Source organism: Ovis canadensis, chromosome 8, assembly GCF_042477335.2.
Source record: "Ovis canadensis isolate MfBH-ARS-UI-01 breed Bighorn chromosome 8, ARS-UI_OviCan_v2, whole genome shotgun sequence".
Classification (NCBI taxonomy): Eukaryota; Metazoa; Chordata; class Mammalia; order Artiodactyla; family Bovidae; genus Ovis; species Ovis canadensis.
In genome coordinates this window covers 17484674-17503427 of record NC_091252.1, presented here as the reverse complement: position 1 = coordinate 17503427, position 18754 = coordinate 17484674, and the positions used below count along the sequence as shown (strand labels likewise).

General features: G+C 43.2%; 1 pseudogene; it reads right to left on the bottom strand.

Annotated features, from left to right (window-relative positions):
* Positions 1-11468: 11468 nt before the first annotated feature.
* Positions 11469-18402, bottom strand: LOC138445181 (mitochondrial import inner membrane translocase subunit TIM44 pseudogene; annotated as a pseudogene).
* Between the last annotated feature and the right edge of the window lie 352 nt (positions 18403-18754).

The following is an 18754-nucleotide window of genomic DNA, read 5'->3' as shown; positions in this document are numbered from 1 at the left end:
GTCTAGCCCATCTTAATGAAGACAGTTAGCTCTCTAAATTTGGAGTTTGCCTCTGTGGATGTGACCAGCCACAGGTTGAAAATATTCAGGAAACAAAAAAAATCCAGAAAGTTCCCCAAAGCAAAACTTGGATTTGTCACACTGTGGTACCTACTTGCATAGCGTTTACATTATATCAGGTGTTTCGAGTAACCTAGAGATGTTTAAAGGCTACAGAAGGATGTGTGTAGCTTATACGCAAATACTATGCTGTTTCACATGAGGAATTTGAGCATCCTTGGATTTTGGTATTCACAGGGTGGGGCTGGGGCACTGGAACTGATCCCTTCAAATGAGAATACCTGTAGTCCTACTTGGGTGATGAGGCTCTTTACCAGAGTTATTCTTCATTTTTCTCTTTTTCCCATCCTGTATCCAACCCAGCCAGAAATCCTTTCTGGTCCAAACCAGTCATCTCTGGGGAGGATTTCTGTAATCTTATGTGGTTTTCCCATTTGTATTTCTAGTGTCCCTCCCAGATTCAACTCACACAGAGTTCAGTGTGTGTGTTAAACTAGAGCCAGAGGATCCTTTTAAAAGGCAATGTGGATTCTGAATCTCTTTTGTGACAACTCTCTAAATGCACTGACCAATCCAAAGTCCTCCCTAGGGTCTCCATGCCCCACATGCTTGTTCCCCTGGGTGTCTCTCTGACACAATTCACACACTCAACTCCTCGCTCACTCTGCTTGACACACTGGCTGGTCCTCGCACATCCCCTGCCTGCATCTGCCCTTGGACAAGCCTGCCCTGGATCCCTTGCACCTGCTCTTCCCACTGCCCGGAGCTTCTGCCTCTAGACAGCCCAAGGCTGGCCCCTCAATTCACTCCCTTCTCTCCTATATAGAGAGCTCTACCTGGAAGGTCACTCCCATCACCTCATCCTTCTTTGTCTTTTATCATAGCATTTGTGGTGATCCAGTTTCATATTATGTATTTTTATTCATTTATTTATTGCATCTGCCTAATAAACTAGGACCCATGAGAGCAGGAGCTCTGTTTTGTTGTCTGCAGGATCACCACACTGAGACAATGCTTGGCATCTCATATGTGCTTCATATGTATTTGTTGAAGAAACGGCAAAGTGGAACTTAAGACAAACTGTCCTGATTTCTCTGCTTTGTTTATCCAAGGACAGTTCTTCCAAAAGTAAGGATAATCCAGGGTGCAAATAACGTGGAGGTCCATTATCAGAAATTGACTGTAATTTGAACTCAAGCCCTGTTGCGTCCCTTTGTGGCTCCCTGTTCAGTTCAGTTCAGTTCAGTTCAGTCGCTCAGTCGTGTCAGACTCTTTGTGACCCCATGAATCACAGCACACCAGGCCTCCCTGTCCATCACCAACTCCCCGAGTTCACTCAGACTCCCGTCCATCGAGTCCGTGATGCCATGCAGCCATCTCATCCTCTGTCGTCCCCTTCTCCTCCTGCCCCCAATCCCTCCCAGCATCAGGGTTTTTTCCAATGAGTCAACTCTTCACATGAGGTGGCCAAAGTATTGGAGTAGACAGTTGTAATAATATTTTATAACAGTCTGCCAGGTGAAACTTTAAGTTCTTTTCCTCTAGAGTCTCTGAGTAACAGTCCCAGCCTTGGTCACGCAGAGGATGTGCAAGAGGTGACTTACTGGAACGGCATATATGCCAACCTGGGACTGGCACAGTGATGTCAGTGTGGTATTTGCTAAATTATGTTGCTAACGAAGGCTTTTCAGGGAGTCTCAATGACAGACTCCTCATTTACTTCCAGAGCTGCAAACTCAACTCCAGCAGCCCTTGAAACAAGCTTGGCAACATAAAGGCATAAACCCCTCTTCCACTGAGCAAACAAATTATGTCACGACTCATGTTTACCCCGTGTAATAGCAAGTGAAGGTGAGCATTTATTATTTACTTACTTGGGTTCTTTCAGTTTTTTAAATCATTCTAGTTGGACTATAAAGCTTTATCAACTGTCTTAGACTGACCTACATAGCAGAGTGGAGGAGTTTTTTAGTGGCAGTTAGAAAGCTTAGATTTGTTTCCAGCGATGTGTAAACTTGTGGAAGCAGCTTGTCTCCCTTCTGTCCCTTTTTATAATGGAGGATAATATCGTTGAAAACTTCCCCGAATCCCATTTTCAGGAAATAACAAGTCTCATCGGCTTCCCCTTCTCTAGCAAAAGAAACAGACAACTCAAAATATAAATAGAAAATATGGAATAAGATTTGTCTGTGTACAAATGTACAAATGCATGTGTAAAGAGTGTGTGTCTCTAAATTCTGTTTGTCAGTATTTGTAAGTTTCCGGCATGTCTTCATGCATCAAGCACATAAATATTTATTGAGCATCTATTATGTTCCACTTCCTTTGCTAAATAGAGCCAGGGCTAGGCCACGCAGAGGACAGGTAGGGATGTATACATGTATTGCTTTTATCAATTAAGTTACAAGAATATGTTTTCTCTGACAAAAATCTGCTTGAGTTTGATAAAAGTTTGAGGGGAAGATAGAAGGGGTTATCAATATTTCAAGAAAAGTCTTATAAACCAACAACTGTAACAAATTGGATAGTTGGGTTGTATCTACATGACTACTGCAGAATCAGATGGCAGAAGTTCAGAAAATATTTGCAGCTTTTGAAACAGGCCTCTGATATTCCTCTTAATAGCATTTATTTCATATCTGTGGTTTATTTTGTAAATCTCTTCCTGAGGTTCTAGGGACCTAATGACCCCCCCATTGCCAGAGTTTTCATTACCCAGAGCAAGGCCTAGCAGCTCAGGAATGATGAGGTCAAAGGTCCCATGCCTTCTGGAGGAAATGTTTACCATGCTTGTTCGAAAAGTAATTTGTAAGTATGCATTCTCCATCTCACATGACATTTGTGGAAAAACTTACTTCAGACTTCCTTTAAAAAATGGAAAATAATTTGAAAAAGAACAGACACGTGTATCTGAAAAGACACCAAATCACTTTGCTGTACATGTGAAATGAACACATTGTTAATCAACTATGTGTGTGTGTGTGTGTGTTAGTCGCTCAGTCGTGTCTGACTCTGCGATCCCACGAACTGCAGCACGCCAGGCTTCCCTGCCCTTCACTATCTCCTGGAGTTGCTCAAACTCATGTCCATTGAGTTGATGATGCCATCCAGCCATCTCATCCTCTGTCGTCCCCTTCTCCTCCTGCCCTCAGTCTTCCTCAGCATCAGGGTCTTTTCCAGTGAGTCAGTTCTTTGCATCAGGTGGCCAAAGGATTGCAGCTTCAGCTTCAGCATCAGTCCTTCCGATAAATATTCAGGGTTTATTTCCTTTAGGATTGACTGGGTTGGTCTCCTTGCTGTCCAAAGGACTCTCAAGAGTCTTCTCCAGCACCATAGTTTGAAAGCATCAAACTTTTAGGCGATGTTCTAAATTAAGAGAAACGAGATGTTGTAGCACTGTGCTCAACTTGCACATATAAGAACTTGCCTGTTCTTATATTTTCTCATATTTTTAGTTCTTTAACTTGAATTTATTCTGCTAAACATCTTCTTTAATCATATCCGCAAACTTGCTAGAAAAAGCAATAGAGGTTTTTTTTTTTTTTTGGTGGAGCTATCCTCTCTCACTGAAATGGTCCAAAGAAGATTATATTCAGTTTTATTCTCAGAATCTCCACTTACCAAAGGCTAGCATGCTAAGAAAACAGATGGTTTGATCTAGAGCTTCTTTTGTTGGAGGCAGGCTAATGTTTTAAACATCATGCCAAGATTTGATTTGAAATTTTAAAATTGTTGTTTTCCCAGATTAAGCTTGGGACACTATCAGAATTCTTAGACAGTCTTCATGAGGGGAAAGCAAAATTTGTGCATGAGGGCCAATTTAAGAAAAATAAGAATGTTTAAAAAACACATATTTCCCAATCAAAATGAAAATAGTTTTATTGATCCCCAAGGAGAAGAATTCTCTATTTCAGGACATATGGTACCTACTGCATTCAATAGAAGAGTATCAGTTTACAAGTTCTCCCTTTTTTATGAAACAATTTAAGAAAATATTTTTATTATTTACAGTTGTGATTTCCTTTCTTTTTTAGCTGCTAAAATATTGATATATTCAGTTCAGTCGCTCACTCGTGTCCGACTCTTTGCAACCCCATGAATCGCAGCACGCCAGGCCTCCCTGTCCATCACCAACTCCTGGAGTTCACTCAGACTCATGTCCATCGTGTCCATGATGCCATCCAGCCATCTCATCCTCGGTCATCCCCTTCTCCTCCTGCCCCAAATCCCTCCCAGTATCAGAGTCTTTTCCAGTGAGTCAACTCTTTGTATGAGGTGGCCAAAGTACTGGAGTTTCAGCTTTAGCATCATCCCTTCCAAAGAAATCCCAGGGTTGATCGCCTTCAGAATGGACTGGTTGGATCTCCTTGCAGTCCAAGGGACTCTCAAGAGTCTTCTCCAACACCATACTTCAAAAGCATCAATTCTTTGGCTCTTAGCCTTCTTCACAGTCCAACTCTCACATCCATACATAACCAGAGGAAAAACCATAGCCTTGACTAGACGGACCTTAGTCGGCAAAGTAATGTCTCTGCTTTTGAATATGCCATCTAGGTTGGTCATAACTTTTCTTCCAAGGAGTAAGCATCTTTTAATTTCATGGCTGCAGTCACCATCTGCAGTGATTTTGGAGCCCAAAAAAATAAAGTCTGACACTGTTTCCACTGTTTCCCCATCTATTTCCCATGAAGTGATGGGACTGGATGCCATGATCTTCGTTTTCTGAATGTTGAGCTTTAAGCCAACTTTTTCATTCTCCTCTTTCACTTTCATCAAGAGGCTTTTTAGTTCCTCTTCACTTTCTGCCATAAGGGTGGTGTCATCTGCATATCTGAGGTGATTGATATTTCTCCCGGCAATCTTGATTCCAGCTTGTGTTTCTTCCAGTCCAGCATTTCTCATGATGTACTCTGCATAGAAGTTAAATAAGCAGGGGAACAATATACAGCCTTGACATATTCCTTTTCCTATTTGGAACCAGTCTGTTGTTTCATGTCCAGTTCTAACTGTTGCTAAGGATGACTTGCATACAGATTTCTCAAGAGGCAGGTCAGGTGGTCTGGTATTCCCATCTCTCTCAGAATTTTCCAGTTTATTGTGATCCACACAGTCAAAGGCTTTGGCATAGTCAATAAAGCAGAAATAGATGTTTTTCTGGAACTCTCATTTTTTTCCATGATCCAGCGGATGTTGGCAATTTGATCTCTGGTTCCTCTGCCTTTTCTAAAACCAGTTTGAACATCAGGAAGTTCACGGTTCATGTATTGCTGAAGCCTGGCTTGGAGAAATTTGAGCTACTTTACTAGCATGTGAGATGAGTGCAACTGTGCAGTAGTTTGAGCATTCTTTGGCATTGCCTTTCTTTGGAATTGAAATGAAAACTGACCTCTTCCAGTCCTGTGGCCACTGCTGAGTTTTCCAAATTTGCTGGCATATTGAGTGTAGCACTTTCACAGCGTCATCTTTCAGGATTTGAAATAGCTCCACTGGAATTCCATCACCTCCACTAGCTTTGTTCATAGTGATGCTTTCTAAGGCCCACTTGACTTCTCATTCCAGGATATCTGGCTCTAGATGAGTGATCACACCATCGTGATTATCCGGGTCTTGAAGATCTTTTTTGTACAGTTCTTCTGTGTATTCTTGCCACCTCTTCTTAATATCTTCTGCTTCTGTTAGGACCATACCATTTCTGTCCTTTATCGAGCCCATCTTTGCATGAAATGTTCCCTTGGTATCTCTGATTTTCTTGAAGAGATTTCTAGTCTTTCCCATTCTGTTGTTTTCCTCTATTTCTAATATTTCTAATTATATAATAATATATTTCTAATATATTGATATATTAGCATCATCATAAAGGAGCAAACTTAAACTCATCTTTCTAATCTTCCATCTTTTATAATTGGATAGAGTTTGAGTTCATGAAATTTGCTTATACACATCATTTTGTGTTATCTTTTAATTCACCTACCAAAAATATTTTTTCCCATTTATAATAAGAAAACTGAGATTCAAAAATACAAATAATTTTCCTAAGGTCACAGAATGTTAGTGATGGAGTTAAGGCTAAAATGAGCTTGTCATACCCACTGCAGCTCTTACTAGTGTCTATCCTATGTCAAGCCCCATTTGACACTGGAAATAAGAACACAGTAGTAATCAGATCTAACATTTACTGGATGCCAGGCACTCTCCTAAATATTTACATGCATTCCTTCACTTAATCTTTGCAAAAACTCTATGAAGTAGGAATTCTTGAATTTCCCACTTTGCAGATGTGGACATGAGGTCTAGAGTCTGGGACAAGGTCATATGGCTAGGAATGGGGGCTTTGGGGTCCTGACCATGTAACAAACACAGACCTGTCAGTGCATATAGGTTACGGGAGCTGGCCACAGGCGGGGTTGGAGCTGTGACTGGCTGCCGTGATATTCGGCTGCTCTTTGTACCATCGCTGCACTTTTTCCATGACTCTCCAGTTGCCATGGTGTAAACCCGACTCAGAGAAGCTGACGCAGAAAGGACGTCTCTGACTCACAGAATCCAGGTGAGGGCTGAACAGCCAGACCGCCCACCACGAGAAGGACAAGGATGCCGCTGGTCTCAGGCGCCGCCGGAACCAGGAACTTCAGTGCTCACTGAGTGTTTGCCATCTCTTGCTTTTGTTTCCTTGTGCCCTGGCTCCATTCTTTTTTGCACTACCAGTGGTTTTTATCAAATGGTAAGAGCCCTAGTGACCAATAGTTTACAAAACTCATCATTTGACTTTCACCAACAGAGAAGGTCTGGCTGTCTTAGGTGTAGTTGGAAAAAAATTCCACCGAAGAGCTCTGATTGGCCTGGCTTATATAAGACGCCACCCCTGGACCAAGCAAATGTAGCTAAGGAGACACATCCTGTAAGAACTGACATGTATTGTTGTTTTGTTATTCAGCTGCTCAGTGGTGTCTGATTCTTTGCGACTGCATGGACTGTAGTACGCCAGGCTTCTCTGTCCGTCACTATCTCCTAGACTTTGTTCAAACTCATGTCTTTTGAGTCGATGATACCATCCAACCACCTCATCTTCTGTCTCTCTCTTCTCCTGCCTTCAGTCTTTCCAAGTATCAGGGTCTTTTCCAATGGGCTGGCTCTTCGAATCAGGTGGCCAAAGTATTTTCGCTTCAGCATCAGTCCTTCCAATGAGTATTCAGGGTGGTGCAGTTTGTGCATTTCACAAATTGCCTGCCTGAAGGATGCGCGGGATTGAAATCAAGCCAAAACTCTGCTCACCACACCATGCAGCCTGGAGCAGAGATCTTCCCAGAGGAAGGGTTGCCCTCTATTTCTCTTAGACACTGGGACTTACCCAACTGGGCACCCATTGTGTTGAGTCTTTTTATTATTATTATTGAGCTATAATTGACATATATCATTATATTAGCTCCAGGTGTACAATGTAAGGATTTGATACTTATATACCTTGTGAAATGAGCACACAATAAGTTTGGTTAATATCTGCCATAGCTATAAATGTTTTATCTTGTGATGAGAACTTTTAAGATCTACTCTCAGCAACTTTCATATATGCACCATATCAACTATAGTAACCATACTGTACATTATATCCTCTGGACTGACTTACTTTACAACTGGAAGTTTGTACCTTAAAAATCCTTTCACCCATTTCAATCTCCCCCCCCATCCGCCACCCCGGCAACCATCAATTTGTTCTCTGTGGATAAGCCCTTCCGCCTTTTTTCCACACAAAGGCACTGATTAGGTTTGTGGCTGCCCTTTGTAAAACATGACCGCTTCCAAGGAAATACTATATTGGTAGCTGGACAAAGAGAAGGCAAGTATCAATTTCAGGACAGAGGAGATACTCAACAGAACAGTGAGGAAAATTATTTCCATTTCATGTAAATTAAAAAAAAAAAACAATTCCACAATTAAGTCATGAAAAAAGATGATAAATAAAGTCTATGATGTGAGCAAAACCCAACTCCCCCTTCAAAGCCTAACAGATCTTGGAGAGTGTCTCGTTATTTTCCTAGGCAAATACATGTCCTCTCTTTGAGAATTCAGAACCTCTCTTGCAATGGATTTCAATTAAACAATTTCATGGTTTTTATATGAAAAGACAGTCTGACATTTCTTAGAGATGCCTATTAATCTGATAGTCTCTGCTAGCAAAGTGCTACAGAAAGCAGCTCTGGTTACATTAAAATGATATTTTTAACACCAGGTTTGTGAAGCTGTAAAAGCTTTATTTTCAATTTTTTCATACTTTTTAAACAAACTAGTGATTTCTCATGGATCACAGCAAGGTTTTCTCTGGAATACAGTCATCCCACCTCTACCCAACAGCTCCAGCCAGTTCTCCAAAGCCTTGGTCCTCATGGAGGTAGTATGACTGGGTGTGTGTCTAATGATGGACGGAGCAGGCTGCCCTCGGAGCACGACCAGACTGCCTTTTTTAGGGCAGGTCAATCCCCAAACCAAGGGCTCCGTGGATTTCTTCTGGGATGACCAGTTCCCAACCTATTGGTAATATTCTTCCCAGAGACAGTCTCAGGAGGGTTAGCTTCACCATCATCATCAGGCAGAGGGCAGCAGAGGAAGAACCTGATATTTCAAGAAGACAAGCAGTTTCATCAGCTGCAGTGTCTCCCCGGCTTAAGCAGATTCTGAATTTTAGACGCTCCGTGGCCACTTCCATTTTCCTTGGCCCCTTTCTGTCCCTTGTTCTTCCTCCAATTACCCATCTTGGCAAGTCCACACCCAGGCATCTTTGAGTCCGCATCTCCCCGCACCCCCACCACAAGTTCCATTCTGAGTGCACGTCTGTTAAACCCAGTTTGTTCATAAGTCCAACAAAAGTTACCCTCGGTACCCAACTAGCACAATCACAATATACACATATATGCACATTACATATACACCATAGTGCTGTGCTGTGATTGGTCTATAATACTTCTCACACAATACATAAAAAGCAAAAGTAAAGAAAACATTTTTAACCTTATAGTGCAGTACCTTGAAAAATACAGAGGAGATACTCAACAGAACAGTGAGGAAAATTATTTCCATTTCATGTAAATTAAAAAAAAACAATTCCACAATTAAGTCATGAAAAAAGATGATAAATAAAGTCTATGATGTGAGCAAAACCCAACTCCCCCTTCAAACTGTAGTACAGTGCCACAGCTGGCACACAGGGGCTGGCATCCAGTGAACAGACAAGAGCTATGGACTAGAGGAGGAAGAGGAGGTGGGAGATGGGAGAGCTGAAGGATCGTCAGCAACAGGAGACGGAGGGCAAACTGCAGTCTCACTCATGCCTGATGTTGATGGCACGTTGATGGTTCTGGCTCCTTGCCAGAGCCAGATACACACTTGCATCTTTGATAGCAACTTAAAGGTTCATATGTAGGAGACTTACTGCGCCCACATCATCCTGCACTTCCCTTCTGCCTCCTCTTGCCTACAGGTCTTTCTTGGTTCAATTAATTAGTCAGAACCTAGAGAAATGAACAACTGTGGAGCATCAGAGGAGGAGGGGAAAGCTGTAGGAAAGCCACCTTGGGGGAAGATGGGCAATACTCACTCTCATGAATCTCCTTCTTGCCTTTACTTCTCTTATGTCTCTATTTGCTTCTCAAGCGTCACTCATCCTCTCCTCTCTGCTTATTCCGTCATCTCTCTTCCTTCGCCTTCCTACAACCAGACCATCGTTACAGAGTTATTTTGTCAGGAAAGCTAACTGCCTGCTCAGTACATTTCAAATTTGATCATCATTTTCCTAATGAAAACCATATACCCTTCATCCAGGGACTCAAGAGATTTCCTTTGGAATATGGGGTTGGGGTCTGTGGCCTCCATCATTCTGCCACCTTTGTGCATGTGTGGCATCACTTTGGACCAGCAGAAGTCACACCCACCACAGCTGGGGGGAAGCTTTAAGGGCCTGAAAAGAGAACAGCTTTAAGCAGAGGCCACACAATGCACATGCCTGCATTAAACATGTAGATGAACAAGAAACAAACATTCCCTGTTTTATGCCATGGAGGGTCTTGGGCTGTTTGTTACTGCAGCTAATGTTGCAGCCTAGCTGTTACAGAACAGGACCTGATGACGATCATGCAGACAGAATGATGTTTCCTACTGAGTAACCCTCATGGAAAATTTCCGTCTGCAGCATGAAACTGCAGCTTGTGACTCACTGAGCTCAGGAAGGCAGGCCAGCAACAGAGGCTACTTCTGGCGCTGAGTGTTTTAGTTTCACTCGTGTGTGTTGGTCGCTCACTCGTGTCCAACTTCTTGTGAGCCCACAGACTGCAGCCTGGAGGGCTCCTTCCTCTGTCCACGGAATTCTCCAGCAAGAATGCTGGAGTGGGTAGCCATTCCCTTTTCCAGGGGATCCTCCAGACCCAGGGATCGAACCTGGGTCTCCTGAATTGCAGGCAGATTCTTTACCCTCTGAACCATCAGCCAGGCCCTACCCTCATCCCAATATCAGAAAACCTCCAGGAATATCCCTGCCTTAGACCCTTAGCCCAAGAGAGAAGGAAAACGCTCTCTCCTAAGTGGCTTATAAAATCATTCTTTCTTATCCCAGGCCTGACTGTTTCCCAAGATGACTGATTCCAGGAGTTTCTTCTCTTTTCAGGAAACTCCATCCTCACTTTCACATGCTGTGATCTGATCTGTGACTCCAACAAGACCATCACACAAGTGTACTGGAAAGAAGAATCTAGGCTCTGCTGCAGTAACAACCCAAGACTTCAGACGGATAGTTCAGGGTTCTGAAAAGGTCTTTTGTGTGCTCTGCATACTGGTATCAGGAAAAGTTTTTTGGGTTTTTTTTTTTTTTTTTTTGCTCTCTTGTACTTTGGTGTTTTATTATTTCCAAATCTGGCTTATATACAGGATAACCAGGGCACTGTTAAGACCAAAAAAAAAAAAAAAAAAAGGAGCTAGAACAGCTTGGCTGATGTGGTCAGTGGGCCCAGCCCCCACAGCTTGGCCCTGGGAGGGAGTCTCAGGGCTGGGGGCCTCTGGGCCCTGCCTGGTTTGTGCATCTGTGGCCTAGCGGCCACCAGCCTGCCAGGGGCAGGGCAGCAGTGCAGACTGTTCCCTCCCCACCCCATTCAGCTGGGGTTGCAACCGGCCTGGTAGGGCAGCAACAGAGCTGACGGTCTTGTCCCCAGAGATCTGGTTGCTGCAGGTGGACACCAGTACCCCACATGTCCTGAGTAAGGGTCAGTCCCAGAGGCCTCAGTTGTGGCCACCCTGCTCATAGGAGCTGCTCTGTGCTGGAGGCTGAGATGTCTGGGAGCCACCAGGTGACAGAGGGTTTCAGCTCATCCTGGTCTGGGCAGAGCGCCCGCATGTACAACATTACCGGTACCTTGTCCAGGTCGCTCTCAACCACCTCGCCTTTGGGGTTCTTGATCACCGTCACCAACTGGGCCTGGAAGGTGGTAATTAGCACAGGCCTCTGCATCCATCATCTTGCTGTGACCTTGACTGTCAGCAAGTCCTTGACCTTGACTATCAGCACTGTGGGACACCCAGCCTAAGGCGTTGTTGCTCTTGGCACGCTTCATCTTCATCTCAAAGAGCCGATCAAGCACCATGTTGCTGTCCCTGAAGTCCTTCAGCTGCTGGTCCCACCTGGAGTCCTTGTGCAGCGACCCCAGTGCCTCCTCGTTGGCCTCAAACACTTCCTCTACCTTGAACTTCTCTCCAGCCATAGGTAGGCCTGGTCTGCCTGGGGACGCTCAGGTCCATCTTCTGCTGGATGGACTCCACACCCTGGCCAGGAGGCTTTGAAGGCACCGGTCCAGTCGAGCTTCTCCCCGCCTTCGGACAACAACTTGGCCGCCGGCTCTGCAGTCTCGGATGCTTCTTCCACACCCTCCTTGATTTTCCCGCCAAGGTCACTTTGACTGACTTCATCAAGACTCTCCTTCCCCGTGCCCATGATCTCCCCCAGCTTCTTTCCTGATTGCCTCTTTCCTTCTCAGAATTTCTGATTCGATGGTTCTGTATCTCCTTCTATGGGGTCGCACAGAGTCGGACATGACTGAAGGGACTTAGCAGCAGCACCAGTATCTCCTTCTTGGCCTTGCCTCGGAACTTTTTAAAATTTTTTTAACTTTCTTTCATTTCTTTGTTTTCGGCTAATTCCTGTTTGATATTACCGAGCCAGCCAGAGAGAAAGCCTTTTCTGTTTCCCAAGGCACAGGATTTGGACAGGGTCTTCTCTCCGCTCAGCTGGTAGCAGCACCAGGTTCTGGCTGGACCGGAGGTGGACTCTGCTGTGGACCATCTCCGTGGGCATGGTACCAGCCTGCCCGCAGCAGCGCTGGCACCCTGCTGCAGGATCCCGTGTGGGGAAAAGCTTTGATTGTGTTTTTAGAGCATTTACTTTTTAGAATTGGAGAAGGAAATGGCAACCCACTCCAGTGTTCTTGCCTGGAGAATCCCAGGGACGGAGGAGCCTGGTGGGCTGCTGTCTATGGGGTCACACAGAGACGGACACGACTGAAGCGACTTAGCAGCAGCAGAACTTTATTCATTTCAGACCTTTTCTCTTTCTTGTCTGGTGAAATCCTATGCCTTTAAGGGTCCAGCTCTCTGTGAAGTCTTCCCTGACTTCAGGAAGGGTGGATCTCTCCATTCTGAGAATTCCACAGCACTGCTCTCCATATCTTCATGACGAAATTATTTCCCTTACTATATTGTGATTTGCCATTTTTTAAATGTCTCTCATCAGTTACTTAAAGATGCCTTAAGGAATTGGGTATATTATTCCTGGGTCCCTCCGAGTGCCCAGCAGGGGTACATGGGACACAGGAATGATAACATGTATGTCAATCATATGGATGAGAGGCATCAAAAGACACCGTCATTTCTCCACTCATTCTTGGGTTGTGCACGTGTGTTTCTGTATTGTGGGAGTATGGGATACAGTTATGACCATGTAGCCATCAGATATGAAGGGTGTGTCCATAATGGTCCATAGAGAATCTGTGAAAATAGTTCTTGGGCTGAAATATACAAAGGGCTTGAGAACTGTTTATGCAGGCAATCACACCCTGAAAAGGAAGTGTGAGAGCCTTATTTGCCAAATGAGGCTACCATACCATGTCGTTATAACCCCATGCTTATCCCTACACCATTGCTTTTGTATTTAAAATCAGAACTTCTAAAAACATTTTCTTTTTTTTTCTAATGTGCATTAGGGGCACATAATACACAATTGTATACTTAAACTGACAGCTGTGATTTTTTAGTAGAAAATAAAGGAAATGGTCGATATTTTTTGGTAGTGAGTTTTAAGCCCGTGTGATAAAACAACATTTTAAACAAATTTATTCCTCTGACTTCTTGTATTCTGGTTTCATCTCATTGTGTGTGTGTGTGTGAGAGAGAGAGAGAGAGAGAGGGCAAGAGAGATGAGCCTTGTAAACCTTGTTGAGAAACAACCACCAACAAAGCAGCAGCAGATTCTAACTGAGTTATCCCAGAGTTGCATTACTACATCCTTCCCCCTAATACAGGCCGTGCTATTTTGTCATTTGTCAGCTCCCTGAAAATATCCTTTTTTCCCCCCACAAGTCAAAAATGTCTTCTTTAGGGCATACAGGATAAGTTGTAATAACACATTTGATAGCTCTAAGTAATTCTCTGCTACCAATGTACACAGTGAATGTTATTAATGGGAGACTCTTTCCATGGGCCCTGAAAATAGCCAATAACTCAACCTGTCAGCATTTTGATAACTACAGCCTTCAATTTAACATGAAGAAATATCAGATTCAGTTTAGTAGTCTCAAAAGCAATGAATACAGATGATAAAATCTCTTCTTTCAGGCAAAGAGACTGCAACTTATACATAGACACTTATTTCTAATAATGTCATTTCAATTTGCTTCTCAGTTGCCTGATATTAGAAGCACTTATTCAGGAACTGGATGAGAATTTAATCATCATTTCAGAGCTCCAGGCCCATCTCAGGGACAGATGGAATATCGTTATCAGCAACTGAGCGGCAATTCTTCCTACCCACTTCCTGCATTTCCTTATCTCCTTTTTCTTCTTACTTTCCAAGTTTTATTTCTTTGTCTAAAAATTTTTCATTGGAATATAGCTGATTTACAACGTTGTGTTAATTTCAGATGTATAGCAAAGTGAATCAGTTATACATACACATATATCCTGCCCTCCTTTTTAGATTCTTCTCCCATATAGATTATTACAGAATATTGTATAGAGTCCCCTGTGCTATACAGTGGGTCCTTATTAGTTACCTAGAGCTCTGACAAACCTAGATAGCATATTTAAAAGCAGAGACATCACTTTGCCAACAAAGGTCCATATCATCAAAGCTATGGTTTTTCCAGTAGTCATGTATGGATGTGAGACTCTAAAGAAGGCTGAGCACCAAAAAATTGATGCTTGCAAAATGTGGTGCTGGAGAAGACTCTTGAAAGTCCTTTGGACAGCAAGGAGATCAAATCAGTCAATCCTAAAGGAAATCAACCTTCAATATGCATTCGAAGGACTGATGCTTGAAGCTCCAATACTTTGGCCACCTGATTCAAAGAGCTGACTCATTGGAAAAAGACTAATGCTCGGAAAGATTGAAGGTAGGAGGAGAAGGGGGCAACAGAGGATGAGATGGTTGGATGGCATCACCGACTCAGCGGACATGAGTTTGAGCAAACTCCAAGAGATAGTGAAGGACAGGGAAGCCTGGCGTGCTGCAACCCATGGGGCCATAAAGAGTCAGACACAACTTATTGACTGAACAATAACAAGTGTGTATATGTCAATCCCAGTCTCCAAGTTTATCTCTCCTCTCCCTTACCCCCTAGTAATCATAAATTTGTTTTCTAGATCTGTAACTGTACTTTGTAATGGGATTTTATTTAGCCTGTAAAACCAGCTCTGATGTAAAAAGCAAGCTCACCCTTAGAGATGGTCTATTGTAGAAAGGACCAGTGATATGTTGGTAAATGCTTATCAGTGTAGCTGATTTCCAGCCACCAGCATGTTAACACTGAGGGCAGCCTTGGGAAAAGAGGCCCCAAAGCACCTTATTCTGCAGCACTTCCATTGTACAGTGACAATGTAAGAAAATGCCCTCAAGAGCATAGATAACAGTAAAATGTACTGACATAATCAGAAAGTGGAAGGGTGTATTTATTACCTTTGTTTTTTATATAATTTATGTAATTGTATTTTTAATATAGTTTTTATAATGGCTATACTGGCTGACAAAATTCCTGATAATTTAAAAAATTTTTCTCTTGATACTATGGGCTTCCATGGTGGCTTCGATGGTAAAGAATCCTCCTACAATGCAAGAGATCTGGGTTCGTTCGATCCCTGGGTCAGGAAGATCCCCTGGAGAAGGGAATGACTACCCACTCCAGTATTCTTGCCTGGGAAATCCCATGGACAGGGGAGCCTGGCGGGCTACAGTTCATGAGGTCACAAAAGAGTTGGACATGACTGAGTAACTAACACTTTCACTTTTCATGATACTATAGGAGCTGGCTTCAGCTATTGAATAGGATGCTTTACTCAACCTGCCTTCAGGACCCAAACCCTCTCCATCCAGCCCTGAACCCATACAGCATCACTTCAAGCACTTCTTTTGCTAGTATCTTCAATCAGGAACATTTGTTTGCTTGGAATGGCCAATTGTTTTGGTTAGTGGCGGAGAAGTACAAAGATTTGTAAGAAAGAGTAGATAGACCAGAAAGAAGACTGGAACATCCTTTAACTCTCCCAAACCTAGAAGCATTTACCAAGTATCTTGAGTTACAGATAGACAGCTTGCTTCAATTCTATATTCTTGTATTTGGCTCACCACCTCCCAATGTTGTATAATTCAGAGTTTACACACACACACACACACAAACACACATTTTAATATTTTTATATTCTCTTGAAAAATCTGAAAGTCTGAGCCAGAATTACCATAGGACTACAACCCCCTGGGCCTGAATAGTGACCCTTAAATGGCCTTGAGCTCTCCAATTCAATCTCTTCAATTTGCCAGTCCCTGGGGAGTGAATGAGTGGTCCCATTATAACCATGGCTGCCCCCCCAATCCCTGCCGCCACCCCGCATCCTGGCCATCTCTACACATCACCACAGCCCAAGTCCAACTTGCTTTCAGTCATTCATTGTCTGGCCTGTATGTCTCCTTCTCAACCTTCTTGATTGTACAAACAGCCTTTGAAGTCTCATTTCATACCAGAATTGTCTCGACTTTGGATGAAAGTTAATGATTCTCCTACCATTACTCTGGGCTTGTTTCAGTGGTAAAGAATCCGCCTGCCAATGCAGGAGCCACAGGAGATGTCGGTTAGCGGGTTTGAATCCTGGATCGGGAAGACCCCCTGGAGTAGGAAATGGCAACCCACTCCATTATTCTTGCTGGGATCCCATAATCCCATGGACAGAGGAGTCTGGCGGGCCTCCGTGCATGGGGTCTCAGAGTCAGACATGACTGAGCACGATGATTGAGACCATTACTCTGCTTGCTCTGCCTTCACCAACTGAAACAAATTTTTTATTTTTAAAAAACCACCAAAACACTTCTATGTGCCTTGATTTTATGAACATCTTATGAATGTACTATTTTCATTGCCCTGTTCTTTCACAAGTCCCTTTTAGATGGTCTGTTCTTGAAGGGCAGTGCTCAGGAATCATAGCCATTTAGCTTTCTTGGCATCTCACTTAGTAAAGAATCATGGACGGCTTTCTAAATGTTCTTTCATAGCTTCAAGAATGGGGATATTCACAGTGAGCTGATTGATGCATGCTTGTGAGTGGCAGCATTTGAAACAATCACTCTATCTTAGAGCAAGTTCAGTTCAGTTCAGTTCAGTTCAGTGGCTCAGTTGTGTCCGACTCTTTGTGACCCCATGAATCGCAGCACCCCAGGCCTCCCTGTCCATCACCAACTCCTGGAGTTCACCCAAACTCATGTCCATCAAGTCAGTGATGCCATCCAGCCATCTCATCCTCTGTCGTCTCCTTCTCCTCCTGCCCCGAATCCCTCCCAGCATCAGAGTCTTTTCCAATGAGTCAACTCTTTGCATGAGGTGGCCAAAGTATTGGAGTTTCAGCTTTAGCAACAGTCCTTCCAAAGAACATCCAGGACTGATTTTCTTTAGAATGGACTGGTTGGATCTCCTTGCAGTCCAAGGGACTCTCAAGAGTCTTCTCCAACACCACACTCCAAAAGCATCAATCCTTCGGTGCTCAGCTTTCTTCACAGTCCATCTCTCACATCCATACATGATCACTGGAAAAACCATAGCCTTGACTAGATGGACCTTTGTTGGAAAAGTAATGTCTCTGCTTTTGAATATGCCATCTAGGTTGGTCATAACTTTTCTTCCAAGGAGTAAGCGTCTTTTAATTTCATTGCTGCAGTCACCATCTCCAGTGATTTTGGAGCCCAAAAATAAAGTCAGCCACTGTTTCCACTGTTTCCCCATCTATTTCCCATGAAGTGATGGGACCAGATGCCATGATCTTGGTTTCTGGATGTTGAGCTTTAAGCCAACTTTCTCATTCTCCTCTTTCACTTTCATCAAGAGGCTTTTGAGTTCCTCTTCACTTTCTGCCATAAGGGTGGTGTTATCTGCATATCTGAGGTTATTGATATCTCTCCCAGAAATCTTGATTCCAGCTTGTGTTTCTTCCAGCCCAGCGTTTCTCATGATGTACTCTGCATATAAGTTAAATAAGCAGGATGATAATATACAGCCTTGATGTACTCCTTTTCCTATTTGGAACCAGTCTGTTGTTCCATGTCCAGTTCTAACTGTTGCTTCTTGACCTGCATATAGGTTTCTCAAGAGGCAGGTCAGGTGTGTGGATCTTAGAGCAAGAGCCCTCATTAAAGAGTAAGTCATGGTGCTAATAAGAGTGCTTTCAAATTTCTAGCAGTCTCCATGGCTTAGCAAATTACATCTGCATCAGAGCTTATGCAGAAATTGTGTCAAGACACACTCTCAAAAATCCACAATCATTGTGCCTTTCTTTAAATGTCTTCTAAGTTGTGCATATATAATGCACAAACAAGTTCTAGCTAGTTTGTGAATTAAGAGTAATGAAACAATATTTCAACTGCCTTATCCTCGCAAACAGAAACAACCACTAGCTTTTATTTCTAAACGTTTAATTCATCACCACAGCCACCGTCATCTGGACTACAGATGGCAGACATACTTTCTGGAACTCTATTTCCAAGTAAACAGCATTTCCTTCAACGGTTCTGTAGAGAGAATACACAGTGTTTATATTCCTCTCAGCTCTTCTCTGCATTTTGCCCGAGATTATAAGCACATTTGGGAGGAGAACCATCTCACTGAAGAACAAGTGTATTCTGTCAAATTGGGTTAGAAAGGAACACTAAACTCAGTAGAGGGAAAATCCTTATGAAGAGATTCTTTTGGTTGGGTTGGGGTTTTTTGTTTAATTTGCATATCGCTTACTCAGTCTTTTGTGAGGGCACAGTTATCATTTCCAGTTCTGTTTTCTTTGTTCATAAATTCCTGACCAAACATAATTCACTTAATCAACAGCTCTCTGAGTCAATGGAGTTTGCTGCCTTAGGGGACAGATGCCAGAGGGCCAGAAACTCCTGAGTGAGCTGGCGAGGCTCCAGAAGTGCATA